Here is an 11,991-nt window from a genome sequence, read left to right as displayed (position 1 = left end):
AGGTCCTGTATTTAAAAAGAAAATACATTTTCAATTTGGATAAATAACAACAATTCCATTTTCAAAGGCTCGGCACCACCACAGGGGACAGAATGCTCACGCAAGCACCATTATTCACAGTGTCCTGTTCTTTCTAGAGCTTTGAGGCCAGTCAAGTAGTAAATAAGAATGAACATTTTTCTCTGTGAGATTCAGAAGTTGTAACTTATTTATCTCCCTCCATTAAATAGTGCTCCATTTTCTCCTAATCATTTAAAACTGGGACTGCTCAATGTGGAGCTCCTCCAAGCACAATGCAAACTGGTTTGACCAGACAGAAGCAGACATTTACCAAGAAGATAATCTTCATTAACAGCACTTAAGGTCCTGTATTTAAAAAGAAAACAGCATTTAACCCTCTTTTTTTTCTTTATTAAAAAAGCTAGTCCAAAAATGATCTTATCCTGTAAAGACACATCTCTTCCAAACCACAGGAAAAGAGAGAGGAGTAATTTTCTATTTTATTTTAACGTGTGCCCTTACAGTTCCTCACAAAATCACTCTCTGATGCACCAGAAAAGCGTTTGCAGATTGTGTTATGGGGATGATGGTGTATGAGGCTGTCAGACACATATTCAACAACACCAGGAGGCTGATTGTTAACATGCTGAAATTATTCAGACATCAAATGGGTGATTGCTCATTATTTACACAGAAGGCTGATTCAGCAACCACCTCATTCAAGGTCCAGAGGGTTAACCCTTCTTCTCTACTTTCTGCAGGCCAATCTTCCTCTGATAAAATCTTATGCCTTATTAGGATAGAAATCTCTGGCATTTTCCCAAGTGTTTTCTGAAAGCACGCTATGCTAAGTCACTTCAGTTGTGTTCGACTCTGTGCGACCCCATAGACGGCAGCCCACCAGGCTCCCCCGTCCCTGGGATTCTCCAGGTAAGAACACTGGAGTGGGCTGCCATTTCCTTCTCCAATGCATGAAAGTGAAAAGTGAAAGTGAAGTCGATCAGTCGTGTCCGACTCTTGGCGACCCCATGGATTGCAGCCTAACAGGCTCCTCCGTCCATAGGATTTTCCAAGCAAGAGTACTGGAGTGGGGTGCCATTGCCTTCTCCGGAAAGCATGCTAACAGCCCATAAACAGAGACGGCAACCTCAAGTGTTCCATCCACCTCAGGCTGATCAATGCCCTGGGAGCTGGGTGCCAAGGGTTACGTGTGCACACAGCATGGCCTTCCTGGCTTACATTATATCCACTCCACCTCCCAACAGCGCTGCCCCAGGGGCTCATCCATCAAGATCCACCTGAAGACCTGGTAGGGAACCTGGGACGGAGTCAGGGCTCAAAACACACTTGTTAGATGAACAAAACAACTCCCACATTGCTTGTCACTCAACACGAAAGCCAAGGTAGAAAAGCTCCATGCTGAAGAGAAAGCCTGGACGGGATGACATGGACCAAAGGACCGGAAACTCGTGTCCTGCAGGGGGTTTGTGGCTTTCACACGGACAACCTGGACCCTGTGCCTTTCGCCGCCTCTGGCTGGAGGTCACTCAAGTTTATTGCTAAACACAGCTGGCCTGAGTATTTTCAGACCTGTAACAGTCTTGGAAGCCTGCACTCTCGGAAGCAAGTGAGGGCGTGCACACGGCAACCTGTGGGGTGTCCCCTGGGGTCCTTCTTTGACAGAAGCAACTTTCAGAAGCTGCAACACCTCCCTGGGCCAGCTTGGGGTTCACATGTTTGCCTCTTTGGTCTGTTACTTGACCTTATTCTCAAAGTGCTAGCTCAGCCCCAACTAGCGTCACTAACGAGATTAGGGGTGTGTGGGGGCTATGAAGCCAAGATTGCCAAAGAAGTCTAGAGCCCCAGTGTGATTCAGGAGTCCCTGGGTCCTTGAGCCTTCTGCAACACCCCTGGGAAGGCTCCACTGTCTTCGTTTTTCCAACTGAACGTGAGTTCCCCACCCCTACTGGGACCAGCTCTAAGCTGAGGTTCGGTGTGGGACCCCGGTGCCATCCACCCAGCCCCGGCAGGAGGCTGGCCCTGGGACTGCAATCTCCCTTCTGGCAGCCTCTTTCTCTGAAGAGGGCAGCCCTCCCTCCTGGTTCGGGACCCTGGGGGACCCAGGTGCCCAGCCCTGGCTCCTGTGAGCTGCCCGCTCGCCCACACCTGGGTGCCCTCTGCCAAAATCACTCTGCTGCAGCCGCCGCAGGGCCAGGACAGGGGCCCAGGCCCGTTCCCACTGCACTCTCCTGCTCATCCACTCCTGCCCCCGGGGGCAGGTCTGCAGGTCTCTTCCTTCCTCCCTTCCCCATGCCCAGGGTTGGAAGGGACCAGGCTTCCCATGCTGCCCTTGCTTGCTTTCATTCTGCCCTCCAGCCTTATGGCTAAGTCCTGCTGTTGCGCAAGCTACAGCCCACAACTCAGGACTGGTTTCTCTTGAAGGGGCTGAAGTCAGGTGGTATTCTAGAAACTGTCATCTTTCACGATTGCCAGCTGCCTTCTTTGTTTTAACCCCAAGTGACTGTCCCTTAGCCCCAACAGAGGATCCTGTTCTTTTACTGATTCGGAGTCCTTCCAGCACCCACCCGGCCAGGGTGCAATGCCAGGCTTCTCCTGGCTTGACCTGGCAGCAGCTGACACTCTCCCTGACAGGGACTTCTCTCTCTACCTTTCGCCTGCTTTGCATCCAAACCACCCCTGTTCCAGTTTCCTCTGTCCCGTGACTGCACAGCCTTAGTCATCAGCTATCTGCTCAGTTCTTTGTGAGGAAAAACCATCCAGTGGCTATCTTGGCTAAATCTGAAATCTAGCAAGACAGAGGGCTTACTATACTGTGCCCACCTCAAAGAATGCTTCTCCAGGGCCGGGTTTCCTCTCTTCTCAGACTCCTCCTGTGACTTTCATCTCTGCTAGATTCAGGGGAGAATGTCTTCCCCAGGGTCCAAGGCACAGCAATTTGAATCACTCTGCCCGCTAATTCCATCCCTAGAAACATGTCTTATGGGTGGGACCCTCTTGGCATTACACCTCTGAGAGAAGAGAAATGCCAAAGGCAATGGATACCCAACAGGTCAACCCGGTAGGGAAGCCCTCTCCAGTCAGCCTCCACACCTTCCCCGGTAAGCCCACAGTCAGGGACAGTGCCTACGGATCAAGCCCACTTCCCACACACACTTACAACTCATACTCTGTGATTGGCAGTTACTATGCCTTGCTGGTGGCTGAGACAGTAAAGCATCTGTCCACAATGAGAGAGACCTGGGTTCGATCCCTGGGTTGTTGGGAAGGCTCCCTGGAGAAGGAAATGGCAACCCACTCCAGTACTCTTGCCTTGAAAATCCCATGGACGGAGAAGCTTGGTGCAGGCTACTATCCATGGGGTCTCAAAGAGCCGGAAACGACTGAGCAACTTCACTTTCACTTTCATGGGGAGTTGGAGAAAAGACTTTCAGCTCAAAAAAAAAAATTCCTTTGAGTCAAGCTTCCACAAAATCTAGAGCCGAATCCATAGTTTTTGTGTCAATAGCATAATTAGCATAACTTTGTGATACAGTTAAAACTCAAGAAGTGTGGTGCCTCTAACCTTGTTCTTTCTCAAGATTTCTTTGGCTGTTTGGGGTGCCGTGCAAATTTTAAGATCGTTTGCCCAATTTCTGTGAAAATGCCATTGGAGTTTTTACAGGGATTGCATTTATTTGTAGATTGCTTTTGGTAGTATGGACATTTTAATACTGATTTTTCCAATCTATGAGCATAAAATATCTTTCCATTGTGTCTTCTTCAATTTCTTTCACTAATGTCTTGAAGTTTTCAATATACAAGTCTTTCATTTCCTTGGTTAAGCTTATTCCTAGGTTTTCTATTCTTTTTGATACAGTTGTTAAATGGGATTAATTTATCTTTCTGATAGCCTGTTATTAGTGTACAGAAACACAACACACTTTCTTTTTTTTTAATTTAAATTGATTTATTTTAATTAGAGGCTAATTACTTTACAATATTGTATTGGTTTTCCCATACATCAATATGAATCCGCCACGGGTGTACACGTGTTCCCAATTCTGAACCCCCCTCCCACCCGCCTCCGCATACCATCCCTCTGGGTCATCCCAGTGCACCAGCCCCAAGCTTCCTGTATCCTGCATCGAACCTGGACTGGTGATTCATTTCTTATATGATATTATACATGTTTCAATGCCATTCTCCCAAATCATCTCACCCCTCCCTCTCCCACAGAGTCCAAAAGACTGTTCTATACATCTATGTCTCTTTTGCTGTCTCGCATACAGGGTTATCGTTACCATCTTTCTAAATTCTATATATATGCGTTAGTATACTGTATTGGTGTAAAAATATGGAACGCTTCATGAATTTGTGTGTCATCCTTGCTCAGGGGCCATGCTAATCTTCTCTGTATCGTTCCAGTTTTAGTATGTGTGCTGCCAAAGCAAGCACCACAACAGACTTTCATGTGTTGATTTTATATCCTGCAGTGTTACTGAATTTGTTTATTAATTCTAATAGTTTTTTGATGGAGTCTTAGGGTTGTCCTATATTTAATGTTATGTCATCTGCAAATAATGACAGTTTTACTTCTTCCTTTCCCAACTTGATTCCTTTGATTTCTTTTCCTTGCCTAATTGCTCGGTCTAGGACTTCCAATAACAGGTTGAATAAAAATGGTGAGAGTGAGCATTCTTATCTTGTACCTGATTTTGGAAGAGAAGGTTTTCACCACTGAGTATGTTCCTGTAGGCTTGTCATCTATGGCTTTTTCATGTTGAGGTATATTCCCTCTATACTTGCTCTGTTGAGAGTTTTTATCACAAATGGATGTTTAATTTCATCAAATGCTTTCTCTGCATCTACTGAGCTGATTTTTTAAAATGTAAATTTATTTATTTTAATTGGAGGTTAATTACAATATTGTATGAGTCCACCACAGGTATACATGTGGCGTATATTTTTATCCTTCATTTTGTTTAATGTGGTATATCAGATTGACAGACTCGAGGATACTGAATCATCTTTGCACCCCTGGAATAACCCTCCCTTGTTCATGGTGTATGATACTTTTAATGCATTGGTGAATTTGGTTTGCTAATATTTTTTGAGAATTTTTCCTGTCTATATTCATCAGTGATATTGGCCTGTAATTTTCTTTTTTTCTGTGGCACCCTTGCCTGGTTTTGGTGTTAGAGTAATGTTGGCCCCATAAATGAGTTCCAAAGAGCACCTCCCTCTTCTATTTTTTGGAAGAGTTTAAGAAGGATTGGTATTAATTCTTCCTTGAATATTTGGTAGAATTCATGAGTGAAGCTGTCTAGTCCTAGATGTTGTTTCTTGGGAAGCTTTTGGCTTCTGATTCAATTTCTTTACTAGTCATTAGGGCACATCAGACTGTAACACTCACCTTGTGAGATGCTCCCCCGATGGCTTTGAAGAAGCCAGTTGCCATGGTGGAATGTGCCCTACGGAAAGGCCCACATGACGGGAGCTGAAAATGGCCTCTAGCTGACTCACAGCAGGAAGCAGAAGCCCACAGTCCTACAACCACAGGAACTGGAAGCTGCCAGCCAGCATGCCAGTTTGGAAGAAGAGCCTTGAAAGCAGAGTCTCTGATGGGACTCCAGCCCAGTGGACACCTTGATTGCAGCTGATGAGACCCTGCCCAGAGGACCCTGCTAAGCTGTGCCCAAAGTCCCAACCCTCAGAAACTCTAAGGTCATAAATGTGTGTTGTTTTGTACCTTAAATTTTGTGGTATCATTGTTATGCAGCAATAGATAACTGATAGCAATTTTACAGAGTAGGATGGTTTGCCTTTTTTGTTGTTTTTTTTGAAAACTGCAGTTGACTGCAGACAAAGAACTTGTCAAAACAGCTAAGACAAATATGTATGTGTCAAGACATCTTCTTAACCTCAGAAAGAACCAGCAAATTTTATAAGACTACCTTTGTCTCAAGAGGCAGGTCAGGTGATCTGGTATTCCCATCTCTTTCAGAATTTTCCACAGTTTATTGTAATCCACACAGTCAAAGGCTTTGGCATAGTCAATAAAGCAGAAATAGATGTTTTTCTGGAACTCTCTTGCTTTTTCGATGATCCAGCAGATGTTGGCAATTTGGTCTCTGGTTCCCCTGCCTTTTCTAAAACCAGCTTGAACATCTGGAAGTTCACGGTTACGTATTGCTGAAGCCTGGCTTGAAGAAACTTGAGCATTACTTTACTAGTGTGTGAAATGAGTGCAATTGTGCGGTAGTTTGAGCATTCTTTGGCATTGCCTTTCTTTGGGATTGGAATGAAAACTGACCTTTTCCAGTCCTGTCGCCACTAAAGCAGAGACATTACTTTGCCAACAAAGGTTCAACTAGTCAAGGCTATGGTTTTTCCAGTGGTCATGGATGGATGTGAGAATTGGACTGTGAAGAAGGCTGAGTGCCGAAGAATTGATGCTTTTGAACTGTGGTGTTGGAGAAGACTCTTGAGAGTCCCTTGGACTGCAAGGAGATCCAACCAGTCCATTCTGAAGGAGATCAGCCCTGGGATTTCTTTGGAAGGAATGATGCTAAAGCTGAAACTCCAGTACTTTGGCCACCTCATGTGAAGAGTTGACTCATTGGAAAAGACTCTGATGCTGGGAGGGACTGGGGGCAAGAGGAGAAGGGGACGACAGAGGATGAGATGGCTGGATGGCATCACTGACTCGATGGACTTGAGTCTCAGTGAACTCCGGGAGTTGGTGATGGACAGGGAGGCCTGGTGTGCTGCGATTCATGGGGTCTCAAAGAGTCGGACACGATTGAGCAACTGAACTGAACTGAACTGAACCTGAACTGAACCTTTTGTCTGTTCTAACTCCAGGGCTAACACCACAATGTCCTGGCCACATTGACACCACAGTGACATTGGCCACAATGTCCTTGATGCTTTAAGTCATTTCAAAACATAATGTGTCAGAAGAAAGTACATGGAAATGGCAAGTCAGCAAAATAGTTTTTTTCTGAACTTCTAGGACCTTGGCCACAGAATGATGGAATGTAATCATTAATAATACTATCAATCAACTAAGAGCCAGTTTAAAAACTGTTGAAAGCAGGCCATTTTCCCAGGTTTTTAAAGATGAGATTCTCTACTCTTCCCTGAAGAAAATGGGACTGGGAAGTCATTTTTATATTGCCACCGACTAGTGGAATTCAGAGGAAATATTTCAGAATGTTCACCTTCATTTATAAAAGCTTCATCTCAGTGGCCCGGACGGTAGAGGATCTGCCTGCAATGCAGGAGACCCAGGTTTGATCCCAGGATCGGGAAGATACCCTAGAGAAGGGAATGGCAATCCACTCCACTATTCTCACCTGGAGAATTCCTTGGACAGGGGAACCTGGTGGGCTACAGTCCATGGAGTCTCAAAGAGTCAGACATGACTGTGTGACTGACATCCTATTCTCATCTTTGTCAAATGCAACACAAATGAAATATTAGGCAGCAACTTCTACAATTCCTAGATCTCCTAAGGCAGTCAGTTTTTACCTAAAATGAAGATATGTCTAATGAAACAGTGTAAAAGTCCCTCAGCATTTAGTGGCCTGTCTAGACATCTGTTGGCAAGTGGACAGGTGTCTGTCTATAGGGAAGAGCATGAAAGGTTGAACACTATTCACCTGAATTCAGGAAGGATGAAGGAGCTCTCTATCCCACCAGAAATGAAACGGGATGAATTCAACAGGCCTGGAGCATGGAGAGCTGATGGGACGTGGAGGTTGTCCGGGGGGCGGTCCTAGCATTAGGCTGAGGGTTAGGTGTTCGCACCACCCATGCGATAAGCCCCGTGGTGACCACTGCTTCTGTTCCAGATGGGAAAGGGGAGGTGGGAACTCCTGAAGATTCTCTACATGCAGTCCTCCTGGTCAAAGAGACCCACCCTTTGCCAGAGTACCTCCCTCACTTTGCATTTCCTCTGGGAAGATGCTGCAAACCCGGCTCCTTTATAGATCCCATTGGAAGAATAGATTTTTTTTTAGTATCTATGAATTAGCTGGTTGAGGAAGAATGAATGAGATGGTCAAAACTCTGTCTTTTGGAGGGAATAGTTGCAAAAGTTTTATGTAATACCCAGAACTGAAAGTGAAAGTGTTCGGTAGTTGCTCAATCGTGTCTGACTCTTTTCAACCACATGGACTGTAGCCCATCAGGCTCCTCTGTCCATGGGATTCTCCAGACAAGAATACTAGAGTGGGTAGCCATTCCCTTCTCCAGGGGATCTTCCTGACCCAGGGATTGAACCTGAAGTGTCCTTGGGCTAAAGACAAAGTCCAAGGATGTTAAGGACATCTCACTTGCCATCTTGTTTCACAGAGTAATGCTCATCAGAGCTCGGCTGGGATGAGGCTGAGGAGGAAGGAAGCTCACAGACAAGTTCCCCAAACTTGGATGCATTTGGGAAGAGTCTCACCCAGATTCCTAGAAATATTGACTTAGACATTGCAGAGAACTGATGGTTCATTATTCACCAAAGCTTCAGGAGGGAAAAAACAAGCTGTGAAGAGAGAGGGTCATCTAGGAACCATGGTGCCCACACATTGGCCATTGCTAGGAACTGTTGAGGATCTTGGACAGCCAGTCACTGGGCGCTGCCATACGGTCCCACAAGAGAGTTCCTTCTTCAGGGTGACATGCCTCACAGCAGACAGCTCGAATCATCAGTGTCAAACTAGAGATAGAAGGAACTCAAGAGTCATGGTCAAGCTGGAGGTTGAAACTCCTAGCGGGTGAATTCCTGTTTTAGCTGTATGCTGTCCCTGCTGTTGCCTGTGTGTTAATCCCATCTCCCCAGCAAGGTGAGGAGTGAGCCACTGCCCTTCGCTCTTCCCATCTCTCACCGTGGTTGACAGGTTGTCCTTCGGAGATAATGTCAAGGACTCAATAAATATTGGCTTGTAGAGAACCTGCTGGAGCAAGCACAGAAACTAAATTAAATTCTTCAGTTTGACAGAATTAAAAACAAGCCAGAGACTTCCCTGGTGGTCCAGTGGCTAAGACTCTGCACTCCTAATGCAGGCGGCCTGGGTTCAATCGCTTGTCAAGGAGCCACATGCGGCAGGTAAGACCCAGAACAGCAAGATAAATAAATATATATTTTTTTAAAAAACAGTCAATTCTCTCAATGAGATGATGAGTGCTTTTCTCTAGAAAAAAAAAAAAAAACCTGACTTGCCTGACCTAAAAATATACATATGAGAAGCAATATTGTAGGAAGATCTCAAATTAATCAGTGTCTAGCTCTTTGGAGAGTTTTCAACAGTCTGGATTGGTTGCTTCCCACAATTGCAAAGCAGCAAGATTTGGTCTGAAAGGCTCCACGTGGCTGAGAAAACTCCATTGCCAACTGGGATCCCATGGAGGCCCTCGATTACTCCCTGTTGATCTAACACTGATAGTGCTGTCTATCTTGAAAGCACCTAAAACAGAAAATGTTCCTTGGCATGAGTATCATTCCCCATCACTTTTCAAAGATGTGTTAAGGGAATATTTGGCCCAAACAGTCTATAAAAAAAATATTTCTCCCATAATGCCAAGCTAAATATTTCTGCTTTGAATAAGAAATATCTCCCTTAGGCCCATAGGAAAAAGTGAGGGACAAGCTTATGAAAAAATGCTCGATAACGTATGTCATTCAGGTCAGAGTGCAAATTAAACAATGACAAACCGCTGCACATCCATTCAGATGCCCGGAATCCAACACTAACAATACTAAACGCTGGAGAGGATGTAGCACAAAAAAAGCTCTCATTCATTGCTTGTGGGAATGCAAAATGACACAGCTGCTTCTTTGGAGGACAGCTTGGTGGTTGCTTACAAAACTGAATGTACTCTTACCAAACCAGCGAATGTTTTTAGTCCTAGATGTTTGCTAACCTACATACCAGCCAGCAATTACACTCCTAGGTGTTTGCTAACCTAGCTGAAATGAACTGAAAATTTTTGTCCAGTTCTTCTGCCTTGGCTATTCTGCCTTTGATTCCCTCTACATTTGCAATTTACACAGCAAAGGAAATCATAAACAAGATGGAAAGACAACCCTCAGGATAGGAAGAAATATTTGCAAACAAAACAACTGAGAAGGGATTAATAGCCAGAATAAAGAAACAGCTTGTGTAGTTCAAAATTAAAAAACAAACAACCCCCCCAAAATTGGCAGAAGACCTGAATAAACATTTCTCCAAAGAAGACACACAGTGCTCGCTTCGGCAGCACATATACTAAAACTGGGACGATACAGAGAAGATCCGCGTGGCCCCTGCGCAAGGATGACACGCAAATTCGTGAAGCGTTCCATATTTTGTATTACTCAGCCATTAAAAAGAATACATTTGAATCAGTTCTAATGAGGTGGATGAAACTGGAGCCGATTATACAGAGTGAAGTAAGCCAGAAATAAAAACACCAATACAGTATACTAACACATATGTATGGAATTTAGAAAGATGGTAACGATAACCCTGTATGTGAGACAACAAAAGAGACACAGATGCATAGAACAGTCTTTTGGACTCTGTGGGAAAGGGAGGGGGGATGATTTGGGAGAATGGCATTGAAACATGTATAATATCATGTAAGAAACGAACCACCAATCCAGGTTCGATGCAGGATACAGGAAGCTTGGGGCTGGTGCACTGGGATGACCCAGAGGGATGGTATGGGGAGGGAGGTGGGAGGGGGGTTCAGGATTGGGAACACGTGTACACCTGTGGCAGATTCATGTTGATGTATGGCAAAACCAATACAATATTGTAAAGTAATTAACCTCTAATTAAAATAAATAAATTTAAATTAAAAAAAAAACAAAGAAGACATACAGATGGCCAACAAACACATGAAAAACTGCTCAGTATCCTAATTATTACAGAAATGCAAATCAAAAGTATGATGAGGTATTATCTAACACTAGTCACAATGGCCATCATCAAAAAACCTACAAACAATACATGTTGAAAAGGATGTGAAGAAAAGAGAATCCTACTGCACTATTGGTAGGAATGTAAATTGATTTCACCACTATTGAGAACAGTATGAAGTTTCCTTTAAAAACTGAAAATAGAACTACCATAGACCCAGCAATCTTATTCCTGGGCATATACTCAGGGAAACCCATAATTCAAAAAGATGCATGCACTCCAATGTCCATTGCAGCACTATTTATAATAGCCAGGACATAGAAGCAACCTAAAGGTCCATCAACAGAGGAGTGGATAAAGAAAATGCAGTGTGTCTATACAATGGAATACTCAGACAAAAAGAGGACTGATATTTTGCCATTTGTACAGAAATGAATGGACCTAGTGACTACCATAAGACTGAAGTAAGTCAGAAAGAGAAAAACAAACACTGTATAATATCACTTATATGTGGGATCTAGAAGAATGATTTCAGTTCAGTTCAGTTCAGTTCAGTTGCTCAGTCGTGTCCGACTCTTTGCAACCCCATGAATCGCACCACACCAGGCCTGCCTGTCCATCACCAACTCCCGGAGTTCACTCAGACTCACATCCATCAAGTCAGTGATGCCATCCAGCCATCTCATCCTCTGTCGTCCCCTTCTCCTCCTGCTCCCAATGCCTCCCAGCATCAGGGTCTTTTCCAATGAGTCAACTCTTCACATGAGGTGGCCAAAGTACTGGAGTTTCAGCTTCAGCATCATTCCTTCCAAAGAAATCCCAGGGCTGATCTCCTTCAGAATGGACTGGTTGGATCTCCTTGCAGTCCAAGGGACTCTCAAGAGTCTTCTCCAACACCACAGTTCAAAAGCATCAATTCTTCAGTGCTCAGCTTTCTTCACAGTCCAACTCTCACATCCATCCATGACCACTGGAAAAACCATAACCTTGACTAGACAGACCTTTGCTGGCAAAGTAATGTCTCTGCTTTTGAATATGCTATCTCGGTTGGTCATAACTTTCCTTTCAAGGAGTAAGCGTCTTTTAATTTCAT

At 44.4% G+C, this 11,991-nt stretch overlaps 2 non-coding genes across 2 annotated transcripts; one reads left to right on the top strand and one right to left on the bottom strand.

The window, feature by feature from the left end:
- Window positions 1-4,348: 4,348 nt before the first annotated feature.
- On the bottom strand, window positions 4,349-4,455 carry LOC133233834 (U6 spliceosomal RNA). The gene has a single exon (XR_009731883.1). It is a non-coding gene; the product is annotated as a U6 spliceosomal RNA (small nuclear RNA).
- Window positions 4,456-10,238: 5,783 nt separating this feature from the next.
- LOC133233840 (U6 spliceosomal RNA) lies at window positions 10,239-10,345 on the top strand. Its single transcript, XR_009731888.1, has one exon. It is a non-coding gene; the product is annotated as a U6 spliceosomal RNA (small nuclear RNA).
- The last annotated feature ends 1,646 nt before the right edge of the window (window positions 10,346-11,991 follow it).

This window comes from Bos javanicus, chromosome 20 (assembly GCF_032452875.1).
Source record: "Bos javanicus breed banteng chromosome 20, ARS-OSU_banteng_1.0, whole genome shotgun sequence".
Taxonomy (NCBI): Eukaryota; Metazoa; Chordata; class Mammalia; order Artiodactyla; family Bovidae; genus Bos; species Bos javanicus.
The sequence above is the reverse complement of the archived record's forward strand: the minus strand, read 5'-3'. Positions and strand labels throughout refer to the sequence as shown.